The sequence below is a fragment of the Cibotium barometz genome, chromosome 7, assembly GCF_041138505.1.
Source record: "Cibotium barometz isolate CiBa-2024 chromosome 7, ASM4113850v1, whole genome shotgun sequence".
Lineage (NCBI taxonomy): Eukaryota > Viridiplantae > Streptophyta > Polypodiopsida > Cyatheales > Cibotiaceae > Cibotium > Cibotium barometz.
This window is the reverse complement of record NC_141052.1, coordinates 60596667-60613506: the sequence shown is the minus strand read 5'-3', so window position 1 is coordinate 60613506 and position 16840 is coordinate 60596667. Positions and strand designations below refer to the sequence as shown.

Sequence of the window (16840 nt, the reverse complement as noted above, 5' to 3'; positions counted from 1 at the left end):
AAAGGTATGCATATTTAAGACCTTGGGTGAGAAGAAAAAAGGTATGCATATTAAATGTCTAGGATCAAATGGTGGGGGAGAGTATTTTTCCAATGAGTTTAGTGATTTCTTAAGAAAGAAAGGAATAAAGAGACAATTTATATGCAGGTACACTCTGCAAAATAGAATGGCGTAATAGGAAGAAAAAATAGGCACATTGCAAAAGTGGCATGTGCCTTGATGTGTGAAAGGAATAAGCTATATTATTTTTGGGCTGAAAAACAGTAGCAAATTACTATGTATATTATAAACAAGATCCCCATTGCAGTTGTTCATGGTATGATGCTAGAACATAAGTTTACAAACATAAAACCACAGTGTGTCTCACTTGAAAGTGTTTGGGTGTATTGCATATGTGCATGTTTGTAATGAAGTAAGAAAAAAATTAGATCTAAACGTAGAGAAATGCATCTTCATTAGTTATGATTTGGAGCATAAAGGTTATAGATGTTATATCCCTACCACTCTCGTGAGATGCGAGTAAGTAGAGATGCTATCTTTGATGAAATGAGTAGTTGTTGTATGCATCACTAAAGGCAAAAGAAGCTGCAGATGTAAGAAGTAATGATGCTACCCCACAAGTAGAACAACAATCTCACAGGTGCTTAGTAGACCTGGAGAGTCCTCTAGTAGTGGATCCAATGTTAGTCCATGGTCAGGCAGGTTGAAGGAGGCAGATGTAGGTACACATGTATTATGCAAAGGGAAGGAAAAGATAGATCAACCTTTTGTGCTTGATCTATCTCAACAGGTCACTCACATGCTAGTGGGTAACTCTAGTGGTTATGAATAGAGCCTTGATGAGGAGCTTAGCATTCTGTCAGTGGGGTTACTCTTGGTTCAAGGCAAACCAAGGCTATTTTAAGGACACTTGGCAGTGATCCAGGTTCCCACCTCTACAGGTCTATGAGGGCTAGAAACCCTACTAATAATTTGAGATATGATGAATACAGCCCATCATTATGCTTACATGGTTAAAACAGTACAAGAATTGGAGCCCACTTATTTTGAGCAATCACTTGGAAATAAAAAATGGGAAGATTCCATGAATGACAAAATGGAAGAATTGGATGCAAATGCAACATGAGAGTTAATATCTTTTTATAAGGAAAAGAAAGTAATTGGACGTAAGGTCAAGCATAAAAAATGGAAAGATGCCACACGAATGAGGAGATGGCAGTAATGGATGCAAAATACAACACGGGAGTTGGTGCCTTTACCTAAGAAAAAGAAGGCAATTGGATGTAGGTGGGTGTATAAGGTTAAGAATAACATAGCTGGTGGATTAGTGAGCAGGTACAAGGCAAAATTGGTCTACCAAGGGTTATGCACAGACCTATGGTACATTAGGACATTTTGGAGGTCATTTGGAGGGCCCTGTAAGAAATTAACTAATTTCTAATTTTGCTCACTACTAGAGAAATTAACTAATTTCTAATTTCTCTCACTAGAGAAAACATAAAAAATACCAAAACGTCCAAAAATCAAAATGTATATGTTATTCCAAATTACCATTCTGATATTTAAGAAAGGTTGTAAGCTTGTCATAACCTTACTTTCGAATAAGGCTGCGAGCTTGTCATAACCTTATATTCTGATATTTAATGAGGTTGCAACCTTATTTTTGAATCTTCTTCACTAAGATTTTCCTCTTAAATGAAGCATTGTGGCAATCTAATTGAAATTCAAATAGTAAACCACTTCCATACACCCTCTTTCATATTTACACGTAACTAATGGATGATTACAATGCAAGTAACCCTTCAATTAACCAGATTAATCAATTAACCCTTCAATTAACCAGATTAATCAAGAAGATAAAATTAAAAGTATCATCTGCACATTGATCTTGATAGTGAGTATGAGCCCATTAAAAAGAGCAAAAAAAACTATGCAATCCTCTCATCAAACGTTAAGGAAAACATGAGAATGGTAGGGTTGGAGCACATAGATCTTTGGTGTGATGGATCAATTTACCTTATCAACCCTATGACCGTTTCCCATCCTCTGTTTTACAGGAGATGGAGTCAATGGATTGCTAGGATATTTCAAATCCATTGCTATGTATGCAAATGTGAAAGATTTTATTCACACCATCAAGCAGTTGAACTCCTCCAATATTGCAATCCTCCGTTCAATAGAAGATTACAAGACCCTCAAAAAGAAATTGGAGGAAAATGAGATTGAAATTGCAAGATTAAGAACACAAATAAGGAGATATAGGGAAAAGGAAACTAGCATTGGAGAAAGACAGAGGAGGAGAAAACTCAAAAACTTTGAGACCTTGAAGCCAGGCTCAGGTGGTATGAAGAAAAGAATTTAAGCAATCAGGTAATAAATGTATTTAAAGAAGTTGCTTTGTTAATATTGTCTTCTAGATGTTAGAATTTAACATTGTTGTAACTACAAGGTTATAATGCAACCTGACAAGGATAATATCAACCCCAATCTCCATTTAGTAAAGTAATTATAATCTTTTCTTACTTCAAGAATGGTAAAGCAATTGATATGCAGGAAAAGAAGTTCAAGTTGGTAAGGTTATAATGCAACCTGACAAGGAGAATATCAACCCCAATCTCCATTCAGCAAAGTAATTATAATCTTTGTCTACTTCAAGAATGGTAAAGCGATTGATGCAGGAAAAGAAGTTCAAGTTGGTCAAAAGAGATATTATAGAACGTTTTATTAGCAGTAATGTAGTTTTCACATCAAAAATACAAGAAGCTATGGATACTAATGGTGTTAGTCATAAAGGTTACAATGCTCTTTAGAAGTCACAATCTTTAGTTTGTAAGGCTACCAAGATAAAAGGGAGACTACTTCCAACTCTTACAGATGTTTGGACTTTCCGGAGCAAGATCAATGCCGAGGTCTTGAAATATATCGGTAAACCTTACCACATTGAAGAGGAGTTTAAAATGGAGAAAGTGGCAGCATTCAGTACATGAATTCAATAACATATTCCTAGATGTGGAGATTTTGCAAAGGATAATGGTAGAGCTCTATATGACATAACTTTCGAGGAGACAGGAGATCTGCTTAAATTTGTCATCAAGCTTAATGAATGTGAGATTATCAAACAAAAAAAGGTGGAAAGAGTGATAATAACACTAATGAATAGAGCACTTGACAAGCATCAATGATGATGAATCTCAATATTTTAGTATGCATTCTGAAGCAAATATTTGGTGTCTTGGATTATTTAAGATAAATCACATTACATTAACTTCACATTTTTATTTTTCTGCATAGCCAACTGATATTATCTATTTAAATATGTACAGGTCAAGAAAAACAAGATCATGAAACATTGTTTTGGGTGCTTCATCACATCAATTCCTAAGTTGGTCAGCCAACAAATGAATGGGACAAGAACACTTAGTGTAGAAAATAAGGGATACTTCTAGGTTGAGTAGCATCTTGCAGGTGACCTAAATACTCTCAAGTACTTATTTAATTGCAACAAGGGAGCTAATGCAAAGTTTTCATGTCTTTATTGCATGGGCCCTACAAACAAGCTAGATTGTAAGTGGTGCAGAAGGCCACCAAACCGGAACTTGATTGATGAGAACTTTCATCATATATTTGCCATTCCTCTCATCAATGTGCACATATATACCCTGCATGCCATGTGCCATATGATAGAGAAACTAGTGTTTCTGTACCGATGGCTTTGCTTGGAAGATTAAGGAGGTGGAAGAGAGATAGGAAGCTATTGCATCATTAGAGAAAGTGTTGTCAGACATTTGACTACATGGGGGAAACTTTCGTATTTTGCAAGACACAAAGAGGTCAAGAAATGAGAAGGACTACATGGGGGAAATGTTTGTATTTTGCAAGACACAAAGAGGTCAAAAAATGAGAAGGTTGTTTCATTGAAACCATCAAATTGGGGGTGAAACCATCGATTGGGGGTGTAAAAGCAAGAAGATTTCTTTCAAAACCTCTACAATCCTGGAAAAAGAAAAGACCAAGACAAGAAAGCTATACAAATCGAACTACATTAGCAAAATCAAGTACGATTAATGGAAGAAGCTCCATAATGCTATGAAAGACCAAGAGGGTGAATCAAGACATGCCAAAGAAGAGGTTTGGCCAGTCAATTGATGTTCTATTCAGAATGTGTGAGAAATATACTTGGACAAAGCAAGATAAAAAGAACTTTCAAGACAATTTGAAAACATTTAAACAAGTCATGAAGGATGCTTGGATTGAATCCAAGCAATACCAACATATAACACTACAATATTGATGAGTATCATGATCATCATCATTGAAAAATCACTAAACCCTTCTCCTTTTTGGAGTCGGCTCATTGTCTACATGATCTTCGATTGAAGCAGGTAATTATCTTTAATACCTAAGAAATTCCATTTTTCCAAAACCTTTACGCAACCGTCTATCCTTAATTCCACATAATAGTGCATATGTTATGTAGGTCAAGTGGTAAGGTCCTCTGAAGGCATAAATGTCAGACCCTTAACCAAAGACTCGCAAAGACATTTTCTTCTATAGCAACATTATCGTATCGTTATTCCATTTGATAGGATATCCCCCAAGATATCTAGACAAATTATTGATTGTAAGCAATGGAAAACTTGCATTGTCTGAAAACTTTTGGTGATATATAACAAATTGTGGCAATTTGAAGGATTTTATGTATTCTCCAAGGGCCAAGTCCTTTCCCAATCCTCCTATGCGTGAGCCTTTTCCTCGACGAATGAAATCGTCTTCATAAACAATAAGATGCAAACAAGCAACACGTTTCATTTTAATAAGGAGACAAAACACACATATAATAGCTTATCAACAAGTGTAGATGATTCATTCATTAATACACACCTTTGGATTTTCATTGTAAATAAGTAATTGATCTATCCAAACATCACTTGAGGATTCCCCTCGCTCAATATTCATCTGTCCTCTTGAGGACTCCCGTCGATCAACATTCTTTCCCATATTAGAAATGTTGAGCTTTCTCTGAATATTCTAGAATTCCTCCTCAGAAGGGAGACCAGCCTGTTCATACAATGAAGCATCTCTAAACATTGTTTGCAAGGCTTCCCTAGTAGTAAGGAGTTATGTATCCTTAACATTGTTTGCAAGGCTTCCCTAGTAGTAAGGAGTTATGTATCCTTAACATTGGAGTCAAGAAGAAGGTCCCTCTGTGTCTACAAAATTATCATCGTCCTTGAGATTTTGCGCAATGATTTGCGAGGTAGTAGTCCTCCCTAAGGTTAAAGACTTCCTATAGATCCGATGTAAAAAAATACTGGAGATCTCCAATTGGGAAAGATGGAAATGCAAATGTAAGGATGTCATTATTATCTTCGAGCATTGTTATGTCCTCCTAAGGCCGACGAATTAAAGTCTCCTCACATGAGGACTCTCAACAACAAGAGATTGAGCTAAATCCCTCTCCTCAGCAAAGTCAAGAATCTTTACTCCTTGATAAAATCCTTCTTCCTCCTTAACTTTGGATGTATTTACTTTGACATCTTGTCGGTCTTCATGGTCAGCATCTTCAAGGATGCATTCACTTCGACTCCACTTCAACATCTTGTCGCTCTTTATGGTCACATCATCTTCAAGGACTAGATTTAGATAACAGATTAGACTGTGCCTCACAAAGAGACATGTGCGGCTATGAGAAAGGCACTCCTTCTCAATCCTCTTCATGCTCTCGATAACCCTTTAAAGGATTCTATAAAGCTTTTGCTTGAAACTATTTTTAGAAGACAGATTCATGTTGTTGACATGCATGAACTCATGAGTTCCAATGATAATTTTATCCCTGGAAGTTAATCATGCGAATTCTACCTCATGCTCTGAAATCTCAATGCAGGTGGCCCTAAGGAAGTCCCCTAAAGCAAAATCACAGTTAAACATCTTTGATATTTCCTGGAAGCGACCATGTAGCTCCAGTTTGTGTAAAAAGTCGTACAGCATCACTGTTGCTGGTGTTTGGACAGAGATGCGTTTGAATCCATCTGCAAGGAGTTAATATACAGTAATAGAAGATGGTTATTCATGCAAGAATCACCAGAATGCGATAAGGTTTTGACGATCGTATTTGGGTACCCTATTCACGTTGTGGTAATTTTGACGAGCTCAAAATAAAATAATGAATCAAATTAACGACATCTCTAGAAGTGTTTTCTTTGTATCAAGAATCAATAATAGCATGTTTAAAGTGTCTTAATGGTGCAAATAACATTTATTCCATGACTTTCATACAGATCACCACACTGCGAGACGAGGCAATGTTCATCCATCACGAAAAAATGACTTGTTCACATTGTGGTGATTCTATCTTAATACACAGAAATAACTCAAGAAATGGCCTAAAATAATGTGTTCAAAGTGTCTTAATGGTGAAAATCATACAAATCACTACAATGCGATAGGGTTATGTTCATCCACAAACAAATGGTATATTTGTATTGTGGTGATTCTATCTTAATACACAGAAATAACTTAAGAAATGGCCTGAAAAGAAATATGAGAAATCAAAACAGCACAGACTGGCATCAACTAATTAGCTGGAGTTTTCTTGGAAGAACATAGGAAACAACTCAAAGAACAAACGGCTCGGAACGTAGCCAAAAACTCAAAACAAACCACATATCGTTTTTATATGTATGAGGATTGAATGCAGCACTACCCACAACTTTCACACGTGTGAAAACTTGTCCATGCCATCATTCATCCATCTATGACATGTGATGACACATGCACACTTATTGTCGATGTGACATGTGTCTTATTGAATGCACCACTACCACATCTCTTCACACATGCGGAAACTTATTCTGCATGCATTCACACAGAAAAAAATTATCCAGAATCACCACAATGCAATAGGGCTGTCTCCGTGCACATAGAAATGGCCTATTCACGTTGTGGTGATTTTATCTTAGTACAAAAAATAATTCATTCAGAATATCTACCGTGTAATACCACTACCATGTGTCAGTCACATATGCACATATCATCATTTAGCCGCCTCTCTCACATTCAAATTTATTACCGATGTGACTCAATACTATTATCTATCATGCAGCCGTACACCTCTATTTTTGTGTAAGTTTTTTTATTTATGCCCCATGTTTGGGAATGTGTATACTTTTCTTCACTCGCTCATTTCACTCCCCTCTCTCAGTTTGCGCCTTTCCTTCGTACGACGCTTCTTGCTATCAAAGCTTCGCTCCTCTCTCACTCTCTTGGTAAGGTAAGGCATGCACCCTAAACCCTTATACTGTATTCAAAATGTTATGTTTTTTTTTCATTTCATAACGTTTATTCCTTAATGTCTTTCAAATCATCACAATGCGATTAGGGCTATCTCCATGCATGTTGAAATGGAATATCACGTTGTGGCCACAAGAAAAGAACTCTTTCAGCATATCCTGTTGCATCCCTCTTTCAAGGATTTGCAAACATCAAGTCAAGAACAACATCTTTGCTCTTTTTCATTCCTTGCATCAACTGCTTTACCTGCAACATCAATTCTCCGAGGCTTGCTTATGACTTTCCAGTTTTCTTCTTTTTGTCTTTCTTTTTCTTTACTTCCACTGGAGTGTCCTGTGAGAAATCGCTTGAATCATCCTCTTCAATGGCGACACTCTTCCTGGGCTTCCTCTTTTGTCTTCTTTCTTGACTTCTTTTTTCTGCCATTTTGGTGAGGTCAACTAGGTCCTCGAACTCCTCTTCAATTTTTGCTCACTTTGTGCTGACTTCTACTTGAATGTCCGGCTTAAGCCCTAAGTTGGACAAACCAATCAACAACAATTTGCATTGACGATCGGATTTGTTCTGCCACTCTCTACCTCAAGCTTAGCAGCTTTGTTGCATAAGCTTCTACATCCATGTCCTCTTGTCGGAGCTCTATCATTTGATCACAGAGTTGAGTTGCAGACTTTATCTTGTGGAATCTTCCTAGAAAAGCAATCATGACCTCTTAATAGGTATGGAAATGGTTGTCTTGATATCTTGACACCCACTCCGTGGCTTTGTCCTTGAAGGTATTCATGCAAGCATCTGTAGGGATTTCACTCAGCTTTGGCTCTTCCACATCTTGAGGTCTGGACACTTTCCAGTATTGCTCAAACCTCCTTACATGATGCAGATATGCATCTTCCCCTTTCTCTCTTGAAAACACAGGGAAAGGTTTGGCTAATGACACCATGGCTCCCCTGAACCTTTTTTTGAGGTTTTATTGTGGATGTTCTTCCTGGTTTTGCTGCTCCACCCTTTTTGAGCTTTTCAGACCTGCATTGTGCCCAACTTCTCGCTCTTGGCACTCCTTTTCTGGGTCCAAATTGTGCTTGAATTCTGACACTCCCTCTTGCTACTCATGCAAGGCTGCCGAAGTTTCCACACTGACTTCTTGATCGTAAACGGTGTGAGGCACTCCCAGCTGCGAGCTTCCTAGAGGATCTCTTAGAAGGCATTACTTTTCTCCATCCTTAGATTCATGATCATGCAGAAAGCATGCCTGAATATGGTTAGGTTGTGTGGTGAAAGGTTCTCCTCATTGACTTTTCTAGAAAATTCCTTTCATGTTATGGTTTCTCTGCAGACTTGTTTTAAGTGGACCCACAACTTTCTTTTTCAGCGTTTTCCTTTGCTTGAAGGTGCAAAATGCTACTCAACAGAGGTTTTTCTACTTTCCCATGATTTCCTCAAGTTGAGAGATTTCCAGTCAAGATGCTGTAGAGTTTCTTTCGCAGGAAGTTTCCCAGCAGAGTTGCAATAGTGGTCTAGTAGAGTTGCGTGGTAAGGGTTTTCCTCAACACTGTTCCCAGTAAGAAATTTGTTCCCCACCAGCAGGATCACCAAGTGTTTCTCATTGATTTCCCTCTCAGCAAAATGGCAAGACAGTAGTCTGGTGTGACAGACTAGTTAGGCAATGCTGTGCGAGACCTGTAGTCACCCGCCAGAGTTTTTAGATACAAACACCAACTCTTAAGTGGTCATGGGGACACTCAAAACACCACTCTGTTGTGCAGACCTTCACTCACACTCTCTCAGCTCTCACTCTGCAACTCACCACCATTGCATATCACACTCACACATACATGGTATGTTTATTAAAATAAAGACACAACATGCTTAATCCACACAGTGTAGAGAGTAATGAACATACATGATGGAATAGTAACATTGCTCATGATTACTTTTTAAAAGTACTGTAGAATATTATAGAGCAATTTTTCAACACAAAACTATGACTTCCTGAGAGGGCTATCTCTATAACAAGCTTCATGACACTGACTGTCAACTGCCAGTTGAGAGCATACAATGACTACCACCTTTTTACATTCATTCTATATGTGTGTCTGTCTCTCTCTATATCCCTCAGTAGTGATCACTTGCCCTTTTAAGTTGAGACTTCTTATTCTTGGCAATGGCTCTCTGGTGGTTACAGTCTGCCACCTTCACACATACGATACACCGAGGTGGTGCTCATGATGTGGGGAGTGGGTTGACTGTGCCTCCTGCTGCCACTGAGCCTTCTACTGCCACTAAGCTGCTAGGCGTAACTGCTTCTATGAGTTGGAGTAGCAAGAAACAACCAATAGTTTCCTTGTTGAGTACAGAGGCAGAGTACATGGGCTGCTATGGCATCCTGTGAGGTAACTTGGTTTTTCAAAAGCTACTTGTCGATATGGGTGAGCCTGTAGATAGGGCCATTTTCATTTATTGTAACAATATGAGTAGTATATAGCTCACCAGTAACATAATATATCATGCTAGGATGAAGCACATTGAGGTGCATTATCACTTTGTGAGGGAGAAGATTCTAGCAAGTGATGTAGATCTAGTATATGTCAGCATAGAGGATCAGGTGGCTGACATCTTCATAAAGGCACCATGGCACATAGAAGCTCCATAGGTTTAGGAGCTTACTTGGAGTGGAATGTCTTGAGTTGAGCATGAAGGTTGAGCTCAAGGAGGAGTGTTGAGATATCGAGCTCAAGGAGGAGTGTTGAGATATCGAGCTCAACTAGTGCTACGGCGGACATTGATGACCCACTTGGGTGTGTGAGTTTTTGTACTTATGCCACTAGCATGGTTCACATGAGATGATGGTTGATATGCCACCAATGGGGACGACATTTTGTGTGACACCCACTTTGGAGTACTAGAGTTATGGCATAGTTATAGTGCCACCAAATGTAATCAAGTTCACACTATGGACCAACTATTGTATGCTATAATAGGAGAGTCCTTTTTCTTTTAGTATGTACTGTGTTAATGGCTGTAGATAAGAGAAGAATATAGAAGCAAATTCAGTCATCGATCTCTCTCTTATGTCTTTCTCTCTCGTGTGTGCGTGTTCTTGCAACTCAAGCTCTCCCTCTCCCCCACATTCTCTTTATCTAGCAAGAGTAGCAATAAGTAATGTCATTGTCGAGTACAGAGGCTGATAAATACAAGGGTGCTTATGGGATGTGAGGTAGCTTACTTGTTGCAGAAGCTACTAGTAAATATGGAAGAGTCCATGGATATGATTGTTGTCATTTATTTGTGAGAACATGAGTACCATCGATTAATCTAGTGTAAATAGATTTCATGGATAGGGTATGAAGCACATTGAGGTGCTATCACTTTGTGAGGGATAAGGTTCTAGAAGTAGGTGATGTGGATTTGGTGTATGTCATCACAAAAAGGATCATGCAACTGATATCTTCACAAGGGCATTGGGTATAAAGAAGCTCCATAGGTTTAAAAGCTTACTTGGAGTGTAGGGTCTAAATTTAAGCTCGCAGGGGAGTGCGAATATGGGTGACATGCCAGGATGAAAGCTCCACACTTACACCACATCCATGGTTGGTGAGATTATGGGTGATATGTTGCCATTAGTTTTACAGGTTTTTGTGATAGCCATTTTTGTTTACTAGAGTTATATTGCCAAATCATTTAGTCGAGTTCACACTATGTACTAGGATTTGTATGTTATAGTAGGAGAGTACTTTCCTTTACAATATATACTCTTATCTTTATGGTATGGTTGTAGAGTTCACTCATCCATGTCTCTTGTGCACTTGTCTACTTGTGTGTGTGTGTGTGTGTGTGTGTGTTTGTAGGGAGATCAAGCTCACCCTCCTCCCCCCTGCATTGTTCTCAAATAGACATAGCACTAATGTGCACTTGTCTACTCGTGTGTGTGTGTGTGTGTGTGTGGAGATCAAGTTCACCCTTCTCCCCCCCTGCATTCTTTTGAAATAGACATAGCACTAATAACCCAAATCAACCATTGTTTGATTTATTAAACATGACATGCTATATCAGGAGCACATTGTTCCCCATCATGGTAGATATTATGATCCAAGTCAAATAATGTTTGCTTTGAGATAAGAGACAAGGTCAATGGCTCTTAGGTGGAGGATTTTAATAAAAACTTGATCTAGTATTCATAATTCATGGAGTTTACTTTTCTCAACATTTAAAAACAAGGCTGGATGGGAGCCCTTTAGAAGATTGATTGAAACAACTTCTAATATTATAAAGGGATTCAATTTAGCAAAGGTTTATATCCTCCATAACATCAAGAAGGCTAGAGGTTCAAAGAAGGGAAAGGACGATTATGAAAGTTGAGGTGCAAAGAATTTAAAGGTATCTCACACACCTTTATAACCAGAGTTGGAAGTTCAGAAACTCCAAACACATCTGCAAAGAGCCAAAAAGACAACTTATCTTCTTCAGACCTCTATTGCAAAGAATCATTGCCTAGCATTGTCCATACATACAAATCGATAAGAAAGGTGAGATCTTAAGTCATATTTTCAATTGAGATCAAGGTTATAGCAACAAATTTCAATAAAAAAATGTACTATGTTCGTAAACACAATTGAATTCTAGAGTAGAATATTTAAGCATTCCTATTATAGTGGGCATCCATGAACTTTTCATAGAAAAGTAAGTGTATGGGATAAATTATAAGCACCTAAGCCATGAAATTTGATCATTTGCACATTAAGGAAAAATCTGCAAACTACCTCATGTCTAATATAATTTAAAATATGGAAGCTCCCTTTTTTACTTCATGTAATGTAAAAACCATCATTTCTTTACAATGTATTTGGGCCCTTGATGAAGTTTTTTTAGCTATTATCCAAAACTTTAAGAAGGTATTATAGTCTTTCTTCCACTTCGGTAATTAATTCATTTTTGGGACTGTAGATAGCCTCCAAAGTTGCTGTTGTGACTTTGACCCCTAGACTCTAGAAAAAACCATGTGCATATGTACACCATTTCAATTTTGAGGCATGTGATATCACACATGTTCCTCATATGTCTTGAATTGTAAATGCTAATAATACCCACTATAAAAGAATTGACATACACATACATACCATCATTTTGTTGATACAATGAAAACAAAGATGAACAATGCATCCAATTAAGCTCATGAGAATTAAGCCCAAGAAACATGCAAAATATACTCATTACATCCAATGAAGCTCATGAGAATTAAGTCCCATAAACATGCCAAAAATACTAAGTGGTCTTTCTTCACAACTTCTTGTTGTAGTAGTATACACAATTTTCTCATCTTTGTTATAAATTGTGAGCTTAAGAGATTATTTTACAAGAAGTTAAGTGCGCTTATCATAAATCATTTCCCACACCATTGGCATTCAAGTTAAATGGATATAATATAATCCATATTTAGCATTGATACGTGAAAGTTCGCTTCAAAAGGTTTAATAGTGAAATGATATTGCTTAGTATTTATAAAAAAGCAAGCCAAAACGTACATGTTTTTTATTTTTCCAAAGAACAATATTGGCAATGCACACTCTATTTTTTGAGTACATCAATAGATGCCTTACATATAATAACAAAATCTATAGGGAAAGTTATAAGTGGGAACCATAGAAATCATATTCACATAGCCACATGACGTGATGAGCATCTTTTGACATAAGAAACTATGTTACTTACGAAAGAGCATGTTTATGATCACTATTTCAATTTGGACTCTTCTTTGCTAGAACTAGAAAATGTTTTCACTTTGCATCTTGACTATTAAAGAAGGACTATATGTATAGTGTTTCAAAAAGCAAACATTTTTTAGTGTGTGGATATTTTTTGACAATAGCACTTAGCGATAGGTGTGACGCATTGTCATGAGATTGTGTTGGGGCATAGATGTGACCTTTTCATACGGTGTGGTATTTATATAGTTGATGGGTGTGAACAGGGAGGGAGTTGAGAGCCAAGTCACTTGAGAAAGTTGGTCATGATGTGTAGGGGTGGATATGTTCTAGTGAGAGGCGGGGCATGGTGGGGGAGACATGATTGTTTGTGTTTTGGAGGGGCCAAAGAGAGGTGGGGGACACGATGTTCAAGAATCACTCCTTCATTATTACTAGGTGGAACAAATATTTTCTTGAGTGACAGGGGGTCATGGACCTTAATCAAAAGGGCTAAGATAGAAGTGTGAGCAAGAAATTGGGCTTAATGCATTTCCAACTCATAAAATTGCATAATGCATGCAAAAAGCAAAGGCTTACAAATTGCTAGGTGTTTTGGATAGCTGCACGTTCAAACTTTATGAAATGAGTCCATTAGTTACTAGAGCCAACATAGCCAGGATTTTAGCTGACCCCGATGGGATCATGGCTTCACCTTTTCACGTGCAAGAGGACACAGTTTAGGCCTCTGGATTCGATGCGTGTGCCTAGAAAGAGTCTACGTGTGCCCAGCAACAGTCTACGTGTGGGCTGCAGGCCAAAGTGATGGGCGCCTGCATGTGAAAAGGCTAACTAAGCCAGCCGTGGGAATGGACCCTAACACGAAAAACATTGTTTAACAAAAGTGCCCGTCTTTTGCAGCGAATCCTGATCCGCAAGCTGAGTGGCCAGCGTCCCAAGTAACCGAGCCTCAGACTCGGCACCGAGGCACGTTTGCGTATCTCTTTGGATGGCCCTTATTGTGTCCCGTCTGTCCACCCTGGTTGCTGTGTGCCTCCACGTGGACCAATGGCGTACCCTCAAAAGGTCGCAGGATCTGTTGCAGGGAGAGGGGGGACCGGCCCCCACGAAATCTTTCTCTGGGCGCAGGGGGGCTCCGTCGGATTTGACGGCGCCGCTAGGTTAGACCGCGACCCCTGTCGCTAGCTTAATCAGGAGACTTAGCACTGCAAAACCCGCATTAGCTCACAAGATACTGCTCTATTTCTCTCTTTTTATTCTGTAACGTCTCTTCCTTTCTCCAACGCACCGCGCTCTCTCTCTCTCTCTCTGTCTCTCTCTCTCGATTTTCTGTTTGTAGCAGGCTAACTACCTTCAAATCACCCTTAAATTTATACTGCAGGTGAGTCTTCTCCTCAATACTTTCTGCCCTTAATTTTTCTGCTTTTTGCATGAAGATTGTGTCTTCTGTGCACGATATGGTCAATGATTCTTAGAGGGCAGCTACTTGGGGTCTGGTAAGAGGAAATTTTGCTTTGATTTTGGAGCAAACGCCGCCCATTTGAGCAGGGGAGCTTAACTAAGCGCACTTAAGTAGCATTTGAAGGTAGATCTCTCTACCCATGAGAACTTCTTGCTGCTAATTTTGAGGTATTAGTAATGGCGGTGCTTTACTTGCCCTAGAAGATCTCATCAAAGGTAGTGAGGTTATGCTATTTTACTCTCTTAATTTGTGGATCAGATTATGGTAGCTGATTTATGTGGGTGGTTTTTTTGTTTTTAAGAATCAGACTATGGTTGGGTGATCCTCTCCATGTGAGTAGCAGCTACGTGCCACAATTGACTACATAAAGGTAAAATGCTTAGTGATTCTCCATTAAGCATTCTTGTATGCAGAGGTTCTCCATTAATGACTCTTGTAAAGCTTGCTACTTGTATGATTTGCTGCTTATGGACAATTAATTTACTTGCTATGTGCAGGCACATCATCATTATCATAGTGCGGAAGAATTGCTGTCTGAAGCAGGTGGTGAGAATCCTTTCAAGTTGAGTGGTTTTCTGGAGAGCCCAAATGGAAGAGGTAGATGTGTCTTCATCCCCAGCAACCGAGAATGAAATGGAAGCCAGAGTGCTGGAGAACTTTCAGAAGAATTTTAATGAAGTGCAGACCATCTTCAACCAAAACACGGCTCTAATCAGAGAGATAAACCAGAACCAGGAGAGCAATGCTGCTGGGAGCCTGATGAAGAATGCGGGTCTCATAAGGGAGCTGAACACCAACATAGGCCAGGTGGTGGAGCTGTATGCCAACATCTCAGCCGAGTTTTCCAAGTCCATGGAGGAGGACAACACCAGCTCTGGAGATCGAGCTGCTGAGGCCGAGGCCGAGGCTGGTGCTACCCTCCACCAGCCTTCCAATGCAGGGGTTGGTAGCTCAAACAAGCACAAGAAACAAAAGCATAAGTGAACTTCTGCACCAGAGGCCATATGCAGAGACCTCTCCTTCATGATCACCTCCCCCACTCAAATAAAGGTAGCACACTTGATGCCTGCACATGTTGCTATGTATTTTGAAGCGAACTCTCTCCTGTTTTGAAACCTGCTCTTACAATCTCTCTTGTACTTATAACAGCCCAATGTACTAGGTCCCTTGCGGCTCTCATGCCCTTACGTGTACCTCAGAATGGTAATAAACCAGCTTCGCTATTGCTGAGGTTTGTGAATGTCTGATCTCCCTGCTCTATCTGTGCCAGGCAGAAGGGATAAGATTAGCACGAAGGAAAAAATGCTCAGTCCTCATTTAGCCACATGTTAGTTTCCAATATCCTTTGGTAGGACTCTATTCTATCTTTTTCTACTCTATCCCTTTTGACTTTCTAAAGTTTCGAAATTAAAAACACAGCACTCATGAATCATGGTAGAAAGTGGTCATCTTTTTGGTCTTGCCTTATGCAAGAAGATATTCTGAGGAATGGGGTGAAATTCTACTTGCGGCGGTTAACACCAAGGGTGGAGACTTAGTTTGCTATTTTTAATTTTTAATTTTTATTTTGGATTTGATGTAGATATATTTTAATTAGTATTTATTGTTTCTGTGAGTATAGTTTTATCTTTTACAATAAAAAGTGAATCATTAAGCACATCATCAAGCGATCCAAGGGTAGAGGTTTATTTTTCAATTTCAAATTTGGTGTAGATATGTTTTGATTAGCATAATTCACTCTTAGTGTAAGTATAATTTTTCTCTGTAATGAAAATACTACAAAACTTTCCTAAAATGCACACCCCCTCGGGAGTACGGATGCAATGTCATCCAAGAAGGACATATCTTTCGGGCTTTGGCCATTCTTGTGGGTTTTGGAGTCACTTTGCACCAAAGATGGCTTTGGGCTCATGGCTAAGGTCCTAAGGAAGTTTGACCAATGTAAAGGATACTAGCATGGCTGGTAGGCAAATTGTTTGTTCTCAAAAATATCCTCTTCCCTAGTATTATATACTTTGTCTCCCCAGTGGAGACCCTCAACAACATGGAATATCAAAGGATTGAATGCCATATGCAAGAAATTTCTATGGTCAGGGGATGCAAAGGTATACAAATTTTCAAAAGTCACGTGGTAGGTATGCATGCTTTCGAAGAACGAAGGTAGCGTGGGAGTTCTGAATATTGAAGATGTTGTAGGTAGAATGGCAACCAAATGGGTCATATGAAAGCCTTCAAAACAAGAAGGAAGATTGGGCCACTCTTCTTAGTAGAGATACCAATAGATCTAGACTGGGCCATTCTTCCTAATAGACATACCAATAGATTCTGATTAGCAGATTGCCTAAGATGGATGGACATTTCGCCAATGGCCCTCTTCGGTTAGCCTAGTTGT

At 38.9% G+C, this 16840-nt stretch overlaps 1 pseudogene across 6 annotated transcripts; it reads left to right on the top strand.

Annotated features, from left to right (window-relative positions):
• The first annotated feature begins 14024 nt into the window (after window positions 1-14024).
• On the top strand, window positions 14025-15676 carry LOC147637277 (protein ELF4-LIKE 3 pseudogene; annotated as a pseudogene). Of its 6 annotated transcripts, none has more exons than XR_015266163.1 (3): window positions 14025-14818; window positions 14946-15498; window positions 15598-15676. The product of XR_015266163.1 is annotated as a protein ELF4-LIKE 3 pseudogene, transcript variant X6 (transcript). The 6 variants fall into 6 exon arrangements; XR_015266162.1 differs by having other exon boundaries at window positions 14027-14367; window positions 14756-14818; window positions 14946-15676; XR_015266160.1 differs by having other exon boundaries at window positions 14027-14367; window positions 14750-14818; window positions 14946-15676.
• The last annotated feature ends 1164 nt before the right edge of the window (window positions 15677-16840 follow it).